This window comes from Pagrus major, chromosome 5 (assembly GCF_040436345.1).
Source record: "Pagrus major chromosome 5, Pma_NU_1.0".
Taxonomy (NCBI): Eukaryota; Metazoa; Chordata; class Actinopteri; order Spariformes; family Sparidae; genus Pagrus; species Pagrus major.
The window spans coordinates 25,067,858-25,081,779 of record NC_133219.1 but is presented as its reverse complement, the minus strand read 5'-3'; the positions used below and the strand labels follow the sequence as shown (position 1 = coordinate 25,081,779).

The following is a 13,922-nucleotide window of genomic DNA, read 5'->3' as shown; positions in this document are numbered from 1 at the left end:
ACTGATCAGAGGAGGCTGACTTGTGTGTGGCTTGGTTGTTCTGTGACAGGACTTGGTCAAAAAGGCTGACTAATGTCTTCAGGCAGTTATCATTACAAGGGGGTCTAGATGTTGCACTGCTTTCACCCTGCATAGGTGACTCTACTGAGTGGCATGTTGTCCCTGAATCGTCCAATACAGGAGTCTGGGCATGAACTGTCAGTAGCTTAAGACGCTTTGATTTGGAGAGAGTCTGTTCTTTCATTTCAATTTGGTGGCGATCAATGTGCTCTTGAATCTAACTGGCTGTCGCTTTGAACTTGAAAACAGCAGAGTTATCCTCACAATGTCCTTAGCCTTGCCCATTAATTTAGATATTATCTCAGAGTGCTGTTCTTTCAGGGGTGTGGCTCATTTTCAGAAATACACTTCCATTAACTCTTCCCACTCACAAACTGTGTTCTTGTCAGACCCATCTCCCCTGAAGACTGGAGGCCCTCTCACGTCTGACTGTAGGACTAGCTTTGCACCAGTTAGATTGAGATAAGTGGCATCACTGGGTGACTGGCCTGCACTGCTCTGAGCCTGCGCGCTGTTTACACCTCTTTCTTCACACTCACTCCTCAACTGTTCTTTTAAAGACTGTCCTACCTGCTGGGCTATATGGGTTATCAGATTATTTAAGGCTGGGTCGGCTGTATCTGAAAGGCTTGAAAGTGTAACCCCCTGACTAGGACTAGAGGCTGCATTAACAGGCATGCGTGTAGAACAAAAAGCTGGTGAATCTACATAATGTGCCCCTTGGACGGGTGTATGAAGTAAGTCACTGATAAATTTCCCCCTTCCAATACCAAACTTAAAATTGTCAGCTGAGACATCATCCTCATCCATTTTTTTCAACCTTTTCATATATCACTTATCTGTACACAAGGAAATATCTTAAAATAACAAATTTATCTTCAGAGTAAGAAAAGCAAAACAACTCAAAATATCAGACTAACTGAACAGAACAGTTTCTATTTTTTCTTTAAGTCTTTACGTTTAATAACCTTTTCCTTGTATCACTCTTCTTCGATACCAAAAAGTTCATTAAAGTTGGAATTTGTAGAATATGTGAAAAACGCATGAGACTGGGATAGAAACAACTGTGCTCCCCCCTCCCCTCCCTGTTTCGACTCCGTAGCTCCACACTTTCACTTTCCACTCTCGTGGACGCGCGCAACTGTAGCGCTTGGCATAGTCACGTCGGAACTTTTCTGTCATACACTAGCCATGGCCAAATTACAGGTAAGAAAGTACTTTACCTTTCTCTCGTGAACAAATTGAATGTATGAACAAACAAACATTACTTTTGCATTGTTTAGAAGAGCGATAGAGACCGACAACAATTATTTCTTGCTAACGTCTCAGCATGACATAGCCTTCATGTCTGGCACTAATAACGCTACGATATTTGTCATACTGACGTGATACTTATACAGCATAATCTAATGACAACAGCAACACATATATCACAGGGAAGAGGTGTGAATGCTAAGAATAATAAAACAACATATAACACTAAAGTAAACAATTACTCCCACATGCACGGACTATCAGAGACAACCACTTTATTCAGACACTTCTTTCTTTTCATCGCAACCTGAAAATAAATAATAACTGTCACATCCATATTTACACAGCACACGTCCTCTGTATGTCGTGTATATATAACGCTACTGACAATACATTTGACGTTGACTTTGGCTCTGACTTGCTTGTAGCTGTCGTGAGCCTTTGGCTACGGTTAGCATAAAGCTAATCAACTCACAACATTACTTGTCAATTGTGACCACAAACCGCCTTCTTTATTAGATTCACGGTCATTTCAACTACACAGCCAATTACTACCACACCTTTAGATTATTAGCTACGTAAAACTTACATTGGAGGCTCACCTGTCCAGGAGAAGAACAGCAAGCTCAGTATCCAACATCAGCCTGATGCTATCGCAAAGCTCTCTCCACCTCGGATATGCTTGTTCAATGTTTACACGCGATTTATTCCATCTATTGTCACTCTCTCTCTTAGACTCTCGTTTCTCTACATCGGTCTTCCTTTTTTTGGCTTGCTTTGCCGTGTACACTTTTGTTGGTAATGCTGGGATAGCGGCTTTTCCTGCCGGGACGTCCGCTGTTGCATTTTCACCACCGATGGAAGGTGAACGCGCATTGACTTTGGTCGAGCAACCAATAGGAACGCCCAAAACAGCTTGCTCTGTAAAATGAACTGTGATTGGCTGAACACTGCCGTCACGGCACTGATTTTTTAAAGCCTGAATACAGAGCCAAGAGGAGACACAGAAGTCCAGTTTTCTGTCGTAACACTATGAATTACAATATGCTGAAAGGTTATTATTGATTTTTGACCAAATGACGCCAGAAATAACTTACACACTCCAGCTTTAATGTGACCGTGTAGCAACCTCTGGTGACCAAGCGGGCGTTGATCCACAGCTCCAGGAATGATGCTGAACCAATCTGAAGCAGCGTGAATCCGGGTCACGGCACCACTGTAGCCGGTCTGGCCTGACACTTTGGTTTGCTACGGCCTGTGTGTTGTTTGTGGATGATGGAGAATGAGACAAGGACAATTTCTGCCTTGCTGACTGGGAGGATTTATTCTGTGTGAAACACATCAAAATGAGTACAGGAACTTCCTTTACAGCTTTCCATAAGCACATCTCTCCTCACGGGGTCCGGAAACCGAGTGAGTAGTTACATTATCACCACTGTTTTCAAGTAAAACAATAACATCAGTAAAACTGTACAATAAAACAAAATACACCTCTTTCAAATATTCTCCACCCCATCAGCAGCAATGTTTTTAGTATTGTTATATTAAACAAATTAGCATTAAAAAAGATAACATAATGGGAGCCCACATACCTGTGTGAAACATATCAAAATGAGTACAGCAACTTCCTTTACAGCTTTCCATAAGCACACCTTTAAAAACAAGAGATCACAGCAACCTGCATGAGAAACTGCCGTGATGCTACTTTAGCTTAATTTAGCTTAAGATTTGCACGTCTGTTTAGTGTTTTTTACCACATTTTAACACGCTACAGGTGGGAACACTCGTAACTCTTACCTCTCCTCACGGGGTCCAGAAACCGAGTGAGGAGAACAGCGCGAATCTACAGGAAATGACATCACAGGGATGTCAAAGGTCACACAGCAGAATACAATTTACCAAAATAAATGTAATTATATTAAATTTCCAAAATAAAAGCTCCCCAAAATAGACAGAATTGGATGTGAACACATAAAAGAAACAACAACAAAATATGAACAAACATGGGAAAAATGGATTTGGTGAAATATAAACCAACTACATTTATACATCGGTTACAAACGCATGGATGTATATTTTATTTTTGTAGTGTCAAAATGAGGATTCAGATTTAGAAAATCAGGACTGTCTGCTTTCAACCAGAAATTTTGGGTCTAAATTAACATTGGACCTTATGGGGGAGTTGGTGTTTTTCTTGTCACTTGAAAGCCTGCACAGCCAAAAGTTGAGTCTGTTTGCTTCTATAATTACATGCCTGCATCCAGCACAAAATTTCCCAAATTATTGATGTATAAATTATGTGTGTGGAGTACAAATTGTGGCATCTTAATCAACATGAAGGGAAAAGTTCTAGAATTTTTTGCCGCATTCTCCACTATAGCAATGATCTCATCCACTCTAGCTCCCGCAATACACACCCATTATGAAATCTGAAACGGACCGGAAATTTCACGAAATGTAAACCATTCAAGTTATCAAAATGACCATATAGGTCAGCGATGTGCCAAGTCTTGAGTCCCATTGAAACTTTGAATTACTTTTCTATGTTAATATATGGTGAGGTAACAAGGCCCCAAAGGGGGTGGGTTTGAGTTAATTTCACAGCAATTTTCCCATTCATTCTTATGGAAAACATTTTTGAATTGTTTTGCAATTTTCGTGAAACACTTTGGTGAATTTCTATCAAAAGTCACACTTAAAGCTGGGGTATGTAATCCTGTTCAAAAGCACTTTTTCTTATACTGGGGGAAATGGCCCGTCTAATTTCAGAGGAATCAGTACGCTATGTCAGCAGGAAAAGGAATGGAAAATAACAGAGCTCTGTGACAGCCGCAAGACTAAGAAAACTCCCCCCAATCCGTTCCCTTCGGTCCGAATAGCACGGATTGTTCGAAGTTTGCTCGGAGACTAAGGAACCAATCAGATGCCTTCATGTCTAGTTCTGCACCCGCCCCCTCCTACGGGAGCGCGCACCGCCTTCAGGTCTTGCTGCCTGCTGCCGATTCAGTACACCTCTGCAGGACTACAGAGTTATAGAACGGATTTCGTGATCATTTGAGCAATGGCTGAGAAAACGCAGCCCAAACCGCCTCAACGGTTACTTGTTACGGCTCTTCCAGAGAAAAAGGCAAAAAAGAGAAAGCCAGAGGAAGAAAAGTCTGCAAACAAAAAGCTTCTGGATAAAGCAAGAGCGAAAACCAGAGTCAACATTGGTTCAGCTTTTGAGCGGTGGAGACAACTGAGGGATCTGAAGAGACTCAAAAGTGATGCCGAGGTTGCCGTCTTTCTGTTGGACAGATAATTATTTGTTTTGCTTCAGGGAGGATTTCTTATTTTCATGAAAATGTAGGCTAACTTTTGCTAACGTAGCTACTATTGTAGCTTGTATTAGCCAAATGCTAATATTAGCTTCTCTGTGGTGTAAAACGGGCCGATGACGCTAGTATTGAATAGATTATAGTATACTGATTTTATACAAGATATTACTCTACTACCATAGTCGTCTGTGTCTGTGTTATTGTGATAAAAGACGTACATATATTGGCTTTTACAACCGCGGTGACGTAGCTCATTTATGTTTCATAGCTATGAGAAGGATCCATCAACCTCGACGCCGTCTAAAGGATTGATGAGGCCACCTCCCCCGCCAGTTTCAACTATTGTGTCTGAGTCTCTTTCCGACCGGTGAGTTCAACTGGCTGCTGCTGCTGCTGCTGCTGCTGCTGCTGCTATGAATATGAATTTGTCAACGCTTTTACATCTAGCCTTTTCTGTTTTATGTGCCTCAAAGTGCTATTTGAGGTATTATTATCAGTGATATCTGCCATATCATTATACAAACATTATAAATACATGTAAATGTTAGTGATTAGATCACTGTCCTTCACCATAGGAGGTCCAGCACTCAACACAGAGTTGTTAACATCAACTAAAACAACAACCAACACTAAAATAAAACACAGCTACCATAAGTTGTACCTCTAACTTTGTGTGGTGTTGGTGGAGTAATTGATCATGTTACAAGCTTGTCATGGGCTGCAGTAGTCTGTACATGCTATGCAGTGAGGATAGGGACAACTGTGGATCTTCAGTTTATATCAATCTTTATGCTTTTTTGGTCCAACTGCCAAACCCAAGACTTCTATTTCTACATTATACATACACAAACAGTTCCATGTTTTGTCCTCTATGAATGAAGGGTAAATGTATGTTGATGCTGCACTGACAGTATTCTCTAATTGTGTAATCTTCACAGCGATGAAGACTTCTCAGTAGCTGGGGTTCAGGATTTGGACATAAGCTGCCCAGAGGAGACAGCTCTTCAGCAATTGGATGCAAGGTATGTTACTGACCACACACGCCATGCTTAGTTTATTTTGTTCTTTTTGCGTTTTTTGTTAATTGAATCCTTGTGTGCTTCTCCTTCCTTTGTCACGGCCGTGCGGCCCAGTTTGTGACGAGGGAGGAAGAAGCACACCAGGTCCAGTTTATTTTAAGATTAGTCAGATGGTTTTGTCCAATAATTTGCAGAGTAAAATTTACTGTAAAATCATAGTCTGTGCATTATTTCAGCGACATGTGGTGATGTAATATTTCCTCTGTTTTTTGTGTGTGTTTCTCTTTTTTAGCATGTCGTCACTGGACCTAAACATTGTTGTTGATGCTGATGAATTTAACGATATTCAAAACTCCATGTAAGTTTCTGCATGAAGTGAAGATATATTTTTACTTGATTATCTTATTCATTTTGTGTATAACTATATTACGTTCTCTAAATTTATTTTTCAACAGCATTGAATGGGAAGATGAAGACCAGACCTGGAATCCAGACATGAGCACACAGTCTGTGTCATCATCTGAAGAAGATGTAACCAAGGAAGTGGACTCTGATGATGACAGTGATGATTTAGATTTTAGGCCTCGTATTTGTATTAGGTAAGTTCAATACTCTCTAGCTACACTTACAGTGAAGTTATTGTGTTTTTTTTAGTTCTCATAGCTGTTCTTGTTATAACAGGACTGGTGGTGCTCTGAAGACTCCAATTGCATTGGAATCGCTCAAGGAAATCAGCATTGAGGACACTGTGCATGATGCTCCAGATAATGCCACAGATCCAACTATGTCAGATATGCCAACATTCTCAGAAGCAGCAAAAGTTGTGGTTGAGGATGACATAATTGGTCATCCTGCATCAATTGCATATCATGACAGCCTGAGGCAGCTTGCTGAGTATCTCCTCCTTCCGGTCAGCGTGTGTCCTGCCAAGGATCCAAACAGCAATGTTGAGTGCCAGGCACCTGGACCATTCGAAATCAATATCAGGTCCAGGGGAACATCTGCTGTTATTGAATGGGTGAGTTTTTATACAAGTTATAAAAGACTATTAATTTTTTGTGGGACTTGTATTTTCTTTTGCTGTTACATCAGGCATATTTTCAGAAGCAACTTCAACATACACAAATGGGAAGAGCTCCTAACATAAATGCTTTAGGGTGGAAGAAGAGAGCCTCTATGTCAGGTAACAAGTTGTAGTTGAAGGCTCTTCATTCTTCAACCGGTTTGATCAGACATCTGTCCCTCCCCCCAGCCCAGCCATTACTGCAGCAACCCCGCTCGTTGATACCTCTAGTATGCCATCTCATCCCCCCACTAAGCTCACCCCCACTTTTCTTCCTATTTGCACAACATCCCCACCCGCTACCATAGACCCTCCCTTGTCCCGTCTTTTCCTTTGAAACAATCTAGGTTAGGTGAGCAATCAGCTCTGGAGGTGGATAAAATCAAAGAAGGTTACTATAATGTGCTGTCTTATTCTGTCTTTTTTTCACCCCCAGATGTGTCATCGTGGTCACACTGTTTGGAAGTGGGCTTCCCAACCAATGCTGAAATACGGAATGCTAGTTGGAGACTTCATGCTTTCCAGTAATATCCTGCTGTCGGGCAACAATTACGCCAAGACCTCACTACTGTTCAAGTATATGAACATGGGAATGGTAGACAGGTCGACATTCTTCCGAATCCAGGAATCGTATTGTGTGGACACAATAAAGGAGTTCTGGGATGAGAAGAGAGCCGCAGTCATCACCCAGCTCAAGGCAAAAGGTCCTGTTGTAGCACTGGGTGAGTTACAGACACATAAATAAACATTCAACACAAACCTACATTCTTCATCTAAAGCACAATATTATCAATGTATTCTCAAGGAATGGTTTTGTCAGGGCAAAACAATATTGATAGAAAGATCAAAAACTAAAAAGTCTATTATGTAGTAGAGTGTAGGTGGTGCCGGGTGTACTACGGAGGACCATGACAGTGTATTCTAGATCAGGGGGCAGTGACAATCAAGGACCCTCTCCAGATATCATGTAATTATCACATTTATACCAGAAGTGAAGAAGTGCTTAGCCTTAGCAAAAGTGAAGAATGTCTTCTTCAGTGTTGACATAAAAATTCATGATACAATATATTTTTTATATGAAGGGCTGGACAGTGGCTTCTCACAAAGTTTGATCAACATAAATGACAAGTTTGATTTGTTCTAATTTGTTTTCAAAGGAGATGGTCGCATGGACAGTCCTGGATTTTCTGCACAGTATTGTACATATACTGCCATGGACAATGAATCCAAGAAGATAATGTGCACGGTCAACATCGACAAGCGTGAGACAATGCGCAACTCTGTCATCATGGAGAAGGAGGGCTTCATGCGAGCATTTGAGACACTACGCAAAGAACTCCAAATTGAGGAATTCTGCACAGATGCTCATTCACAGATATCAGCCCTCTTCAGTAAGTTTATTATCGTGATTTGCTGGACTACAGAAATAGAGTCCCATACCACAAATATTAGTTTCATTATTATGAATGGGCAATAATTACAATTATGACTGAGCATATTTCATTTGGCTTTTTGTCCTACAGACCAAAAAGGGAAATATAAAGATTGTGGCGTCAGACACACCCTGGACATGTGGCATGGGTCCAAAAGTTTGGGGAAACGAATTCATGCAGTAAGTACATGATCTCTATGTAGATTGATATAGCTGGATTTAAAAAATATCATCTACTGAAATTTCAGAAACTAATTTGACATTCCTACAATGTAATTCTGATGCAATGTCCAGGCAGGACAACAAAAGGGGTGTGCCATCCTTCAGATGTGGACCAAAGACATCTGCAACCACTTCTGGTATTGCTGCAAGACTGCAGATACATACACAGAGTTCTTTGTAAGTATTATAGAAATAAAAATATCTAGGCGAGATTTTATTTTGTAATAGTTATTTTGGAGAAATTGATTCTTTTGTTATTGACCACATTTATTTTTCTTAGGACATGTAGGCTGGCCTGCTTCACCACGTGTCAGGAACACATGCGTGGGCCTTAGGTGCCTGTCACCATGGTCCCTTGGTGGAGGACAGAGAGAAGACCTGGATCGAGAAGAATTCTGTAGCACACCAGAGACTGAGAGAAGTTGTCCTTGACGCACGCTGGCTAGAGAATGTACACAAATATCTACATTTCCGGTAAGTCAGTATAGGTCTATGTTCCACTTACTGTTTTCACAATGAAACTTTGACTTCTTGTCAGTCATAATTGTCATAATCAGATTCTGAAGTAATTTTAAATGCTCTCTGTGCTCTCAGGTCTACTGCAGAATTGGAGTCGTTCCATAATCACATTTTGATGTATGCGAGCAAACGCTTCTCCTTTTCACCGCCTGTGTACGCCGCTCGAGTCATGTTGGCTGTCCTGGACTACAACCACCATGTTGACAGACCAGTCAAGAAAAGGACTGATGGCTCGATTCAGTATGTTCATTTTTATCTTATAAAAATAAAATACTTATTTTTAATTTCCAGAATTCAAGAGGACATCACAGTGCACAGATTTTGGTTAAAAACATACATTAAAGGTTTATTTTTTTATAGGAGGATTAGCACAGTCAAGCATGTGAACACTGATGAGCAAAAAAAAAGGCCAAAAAATATTAAGATACCTTTCTTGGTGTTTTTGAAGAGGACATTTTTGTCCCCAAATGTTAAGAACGTACATTTTTCATAAGGGTGCACAAGGGTGAAGAATAGAGACTTCCTTCAGCCAACAAGGTTTTTATTTTCTTTGCAAAGAAAAGGTCAATCAACATGCTTGCGGTTCAAAATGAAGGGAAACATTTACACCTGAGTAAAAGCCCACCTCTGATGTGTGCTTTACGTCCTTTGTCTGCTGTAGGGTCGTCCTCTTACCTAGGGTGTGTTTTCACACTCTTTTGTCTTTCACAGATGGGCAGTGACCCCCTGAAGTGTGAAGCTAAGAGGTCTAGTCAGCACAATTTAAAATACAAAAGGATTTGAGTATTGATGAGAAAGTGAGATGTTTGGTGTCTCAGGTAGTTGAAATCTAAAGGGATTCAATTTACAATTACAATTTAAAAGTCTGATATTTTGGTGAGAATGTGGGAGGTTGTGTGTCTTAGAAATAAGTTGAAATTACAGTGGTTATGATAGATGTTGCTCCCTTCAGACATTGTTCAACTGCGGGCAGAGCTTTATGCCTCAGACCTTGACGCATACAACTCCACCCTGACTAAATTCTATGCTAATATGAATGTATCACAAAGCTTCTTATCTTTTCTCTTATTACAGATACGGCAAGGTGTACAACAAAAAGTCAAAGAAGTGGAGCCTGTACACAGAAAAGGTGGAGAAGGACTACAGCTACATTCCAGACCTTCAAAGTGCAATTCTGCGGTGCAGGCTGTCTGCTACTGGGGGTTTGCCACGGACTGCAAGGAAAAGGCCAGATGATCCACGTCAACATCGGGTTCTGTCAGGTGTCCCAGCTCCATCGATGCAGGAACTTTTGCAGACCCAACTCAGCAGAGGCCTAGGTGAGTTTTCTTACAATATTGTAGCTTGATGAAGTTATAACATAATGTACACATTATGTACACGCTCTAAGTATTCTTATTCATTGATTGTCTCAAAAAATGTATTAATTATTATCAGATGTGTAATTGTGATATTCTTCCTAAAGGTAAATCACTGCCAAAGGAGTAGATCACCACAGCTGACAACTACTCCACACAGCCTGACCTGTCTCCCATCCCTGGAAACACCATGTATATACTATTCTTGAAAATCTACAGATTATTTATGTAACAATAAAAAGAGTTATACCAATTTTGTTGTTGTTTGTAATCACTTATTTTGAATGTGGTGGTGAGAAAATCTATTGCTTGTTTTGCAGATATAGTACAATGAAAGGCATTCATCTTTTTCAAAAGTTTTATTCAAAAATGACAAAATATAAATAACAAGAGACAAATTTTAAATAAAAGTAAAATATAAACAACCTTGTTATGTGCATAATGTAAACCTCAGTGCAAATGTTGCCATATAAATGGCAGGGCTTCAGTGTAAATCTTTAGATCTCTTTTCAGACTCTGCTAGGGACAAAACCCTTGTACTGTCCATTGGGGTCTGGGTAGCGGTCTCTGATTTTCCAGACACAGCAACTAGGAATAACCACTCTGTGCCCAGCACCCAGTGCCCCATATTGCCACACAACATATTGACGGTATGCAGCGTAGCGGAACTGTTTATTGCTTTCGCCGGGGTCTGGAAGATCCTCCTCAGCCCGGACATCGTTCCAAATCCTCCGAGCCAATCGCAAGACCCCTTCCTGCAAAATGTACACTTCCATGTGAGGCAGCATGGAAATGCAGGAAGCAGGTTGTTGCCCACAGCACTTTTTTTCTAGATCTGTGGGCATCTCGCGGCACTTCCTGCACACACACCAAGTGGGTAGATGTGGAGCTGGAGGGCCTGGTGGAGGAGCATCTCCTGATGCTGAGATCTGCAGGACGTCGAACAGGAGGCTTGGGTCCCTTGTAAGGCAGATCTGAAGCACCTGATGGGATTCTTCCAAGCTCAGTCGTCCAATTCTAGCCTGTAAAAAAAAACAGTTCATCAAGAAGATTAGACCTTGTCCTTTATTATTACTAATATTATTTTTGGTTTGTTGCCAGACCAGAGTTGAAAATTTAATTTGTTTATATTTTTCTTTTACAGTTTATGAATGACAATAAACTAAAAGAAATGTTGTGCTCACAGTAAATGGCATGTCATTGTTTACCGTTCTAGATAATGTGGAGATCATGGGGGGCAAAAGGCTATTTTAGAAAGGCTACCTGCTCTTCTGCAATTCTTTGAGCTTGCAGATTCTCCATTCGTTGAATATCCTCATCTTGTAAACGCTCTCCAGTCGCAGTCCGGCTTGCTCCACGTCCTTGACCTCGAGTTCCTCGGCCTCTGCCCCTTGCAGCCCCTCGAGCACGGCCTCCTCTGGCTCTAGCACGACCGCGTCCTCTTGGAGCTGAAGACGTGCTCGGTTGCGGACTGTAGCTCGGATCTGAGCCAGTGCTCTGATCATGTAAACTCTAACAATCAAACAACAAAGATATCGTTAGCCTAATAGCATTTCTGTCTAACTAATTTTTAGAGTAAAATTGACATATTGGCCCAAATTTACTTCTCTAACACTTCTGCATTACCCTGCATTATTGTCAATGAAAAAACCGAGTTGCTATTACATGCTATGTGACTAATAACAATAATAATAAAAATAAAACACGTTTGTCAGTGAATAACACGTAACACGTATTACAATGTAATTTAGCTGATGGGTCTGTATCCAGCCGGATCCTTGGAGAGATTCGGCAGATTCAGACCCGACCTGCCTCTGGGTCTGCACAGACTGATGTGCTAGAAAACAAAACAAAAAACATAATAATATAGTTTACTTACAGATAAATGAGACATGATTCTGTTCGTTGTTGTCCTCCAAAATACTCCGAAATAGCTAGCTCTTTAGGTTAGCTCCAGGTTAGCTTCCCTCTCCGTGCCGCTTGTCATTTTTGGTGTGCGGCTGTGCGCGTTCCTGTGTGTGGGGGCGTGGCTTGGACGGACTCACTGACGGGAGGGGGAGCAGGGGGGAGGAACTTAGAGGAGGCAGGAGGAGGTGCATTTTTCAATTCTTGCTCGCTCTCTTGCTAGTTTTCCAGGATTACAGACCCTAGCTTTAACACAAAGCTGAAAAGGCAGAAATGTGAAAAATAATTGCCTGAAATGTCATAAAACTATAAGCTGCTGAAAAACCCTCATGTCAAACTGCCCTAGCTTAAGAAGGTAAGAGATGAAAAAACATTGCTAGAAAAGCTGGGAGTAACTGTAAGCTGGAAGTTCAAATGAGATACCTGAGAAGGCTCAATATTGTAATGAAGGTAAAAAGCTGATTTAATAATATTTGAAAAGGCATAACAGGATAAAGGAAGAAATGTTCTCTTTGCTTAAAGGCCGAAAAATCTAGTCCTATTGCTGAAGTAGTCGTAGTACATGAAGTAGTGGTAGGAATAGTAGTAGTAGTTGTCGTATCATCACTAGTAGTAGCAGTGGTAGCAGCAGTAAAAGAAGGAATAATATTTGTAGTAATAGTTGTAGTAGCATAAGCTGTAACAGTAAAAGTAGTACTAGTCATTGTAGCTGAGTAGTATTGGTAGTAGTAGTAGTAGTAGTAAAAGGTGTAACAGTAATATCTGTCTAAGTATTTGTAGTAGGAGTATTAGCAGCAATAGTACTAGTAAGTTTACTAACTAAGCTTGAATACCACTATCCGCCTCATTGGACCCACTTAGTTTCACTAAGTTTCTGCGGTAGCAATAGTAGTAGTTGAAGTAGTGGTAGTAGTAGTAGTAGTAGTAGTCTTGGTAGTAGTAGTAGAAGTAGCAGTGGTAGTACTACAAGTAGTAGAAGTAGTATATGTAGTAGTATTAGTAGTACAAGTAGTATACGTAGTTGTAGAGGTGCAAGTAGTCATAGTTATTGTAGTACAAGTAGTAGTAGTAGTAGTCGTAGTACTAGTACAAGCACTAGTAGTGGTAGTAGTAGAAGTAGTAGTAGTAGTAGTAGTAGTAGTAGTAAAGTAGTACTACTACTAGTAGTAGTTCTAGTAGCATTAGTAGTAGTAGTAGAGAGAGAAACTTAACCCTGAAGCAGATCAAGGTTTGAATTTATTAACAGTTAAACTCAACAGAAAGAACGTAACATCAGTCCACCAATCAGAACAGAGGAACACTCTCTGATTGGGGGATCAGTCTAAGGCTTGAAATTGCTGTATCATTGAAAGAGAAATGGGGAGAGAGCTTAAAAAAGGCTACTTCAAAAAAGCAGGAAACTGGCTAATATTTTTTACTGCTATTGCATATATCTATCAACAAAATGAGTGAGAGGACACATAGCTGGGAGAGTACATTTTCAGTCTATTTTATTGTTGTAGTGTCTAAAATGAGCAAATGACAGTGATTTACAAAACTGGTTCTGTCTGCTGACATTTAGGCTCAAAATTTAACATTGGGGCTTATTTGGGAAGTGCTGGGGTGCTTGTCGCTTTAAAGCGTCCACAGCCAAAAGTGGAGGTCCTATTGCTGAAATCAGACAAGACGACAAGATTTCCTACATTTTTCTGTTTTATTTGTGTATGAGAGGTGAAAATTGTGGAATATAGCAAAAAAAAATACAAAAAAAAATAAAACTGAAAAAAGCAGAAG

The 13,922-nt window shown here is 40.5% G+C and overlaps 4 long non-coding RNA genes across 4 annotated transcripts; all 4 read left to right on the top strand.

Moving 5' to 3' along the window:
- The first annotated feature begins 4,639 nt into the window (after positions 1-4,639).
- Positions 4,640-5,991, top strand: LOC140996581 (uncharacterized). The gene is made up of 3 exons (XR_012178818.1): positions 4,640-4,998; positions 5,570-5,653; positions 5,943-5,991. It is a non-coding gene; the product is annotated as an uncharacterized lncRNA (long non-coding RNA).
- A 125-nt stretch (positions 5,992-6,116) lies between these two features.
- Positions 6,117-7,266, top strand: LOC140995437 (uncharacterized). The gene is made up of 3 exons (XR_012178779.1): positions 6,117-6,249; positions 6,332-6,668; positions 7,150-7,266. It is a non-coding gene; the product is annotated as an uncharacterized lncRNA (long non-coding RNA).
- Positions 7,267-8,661: 1,395 nt separating this feature from the next.
- Positions 8,662-10,127, top strand: LOC140996500 (uncharacterized). The gene is made up of 3 exons (XR_012178811.1): positions 8,662-8,841; positions 8,962-9,126; positions 9,961-10,127. It is a non-coding gene; the product is annotated as an uncharacterized lncRNA (long non-coding RNA).
- Positions 10,128-10,136: 9 nt separating this feature from the next.
- On the top strand, positions 10,137-10,497 carry LOC140996499 (uncharacterized). The gene is made up of 2 exons (XR_012178810.1): positions 10,137-10,205; positions 10,352-10,497. It is a non-coding gene; the product is annotated as an uncharacterized lncRNA (long non-coding RNA).
- Positions 10,498-13,922: the final 3,425 nt, after the last annotated feature.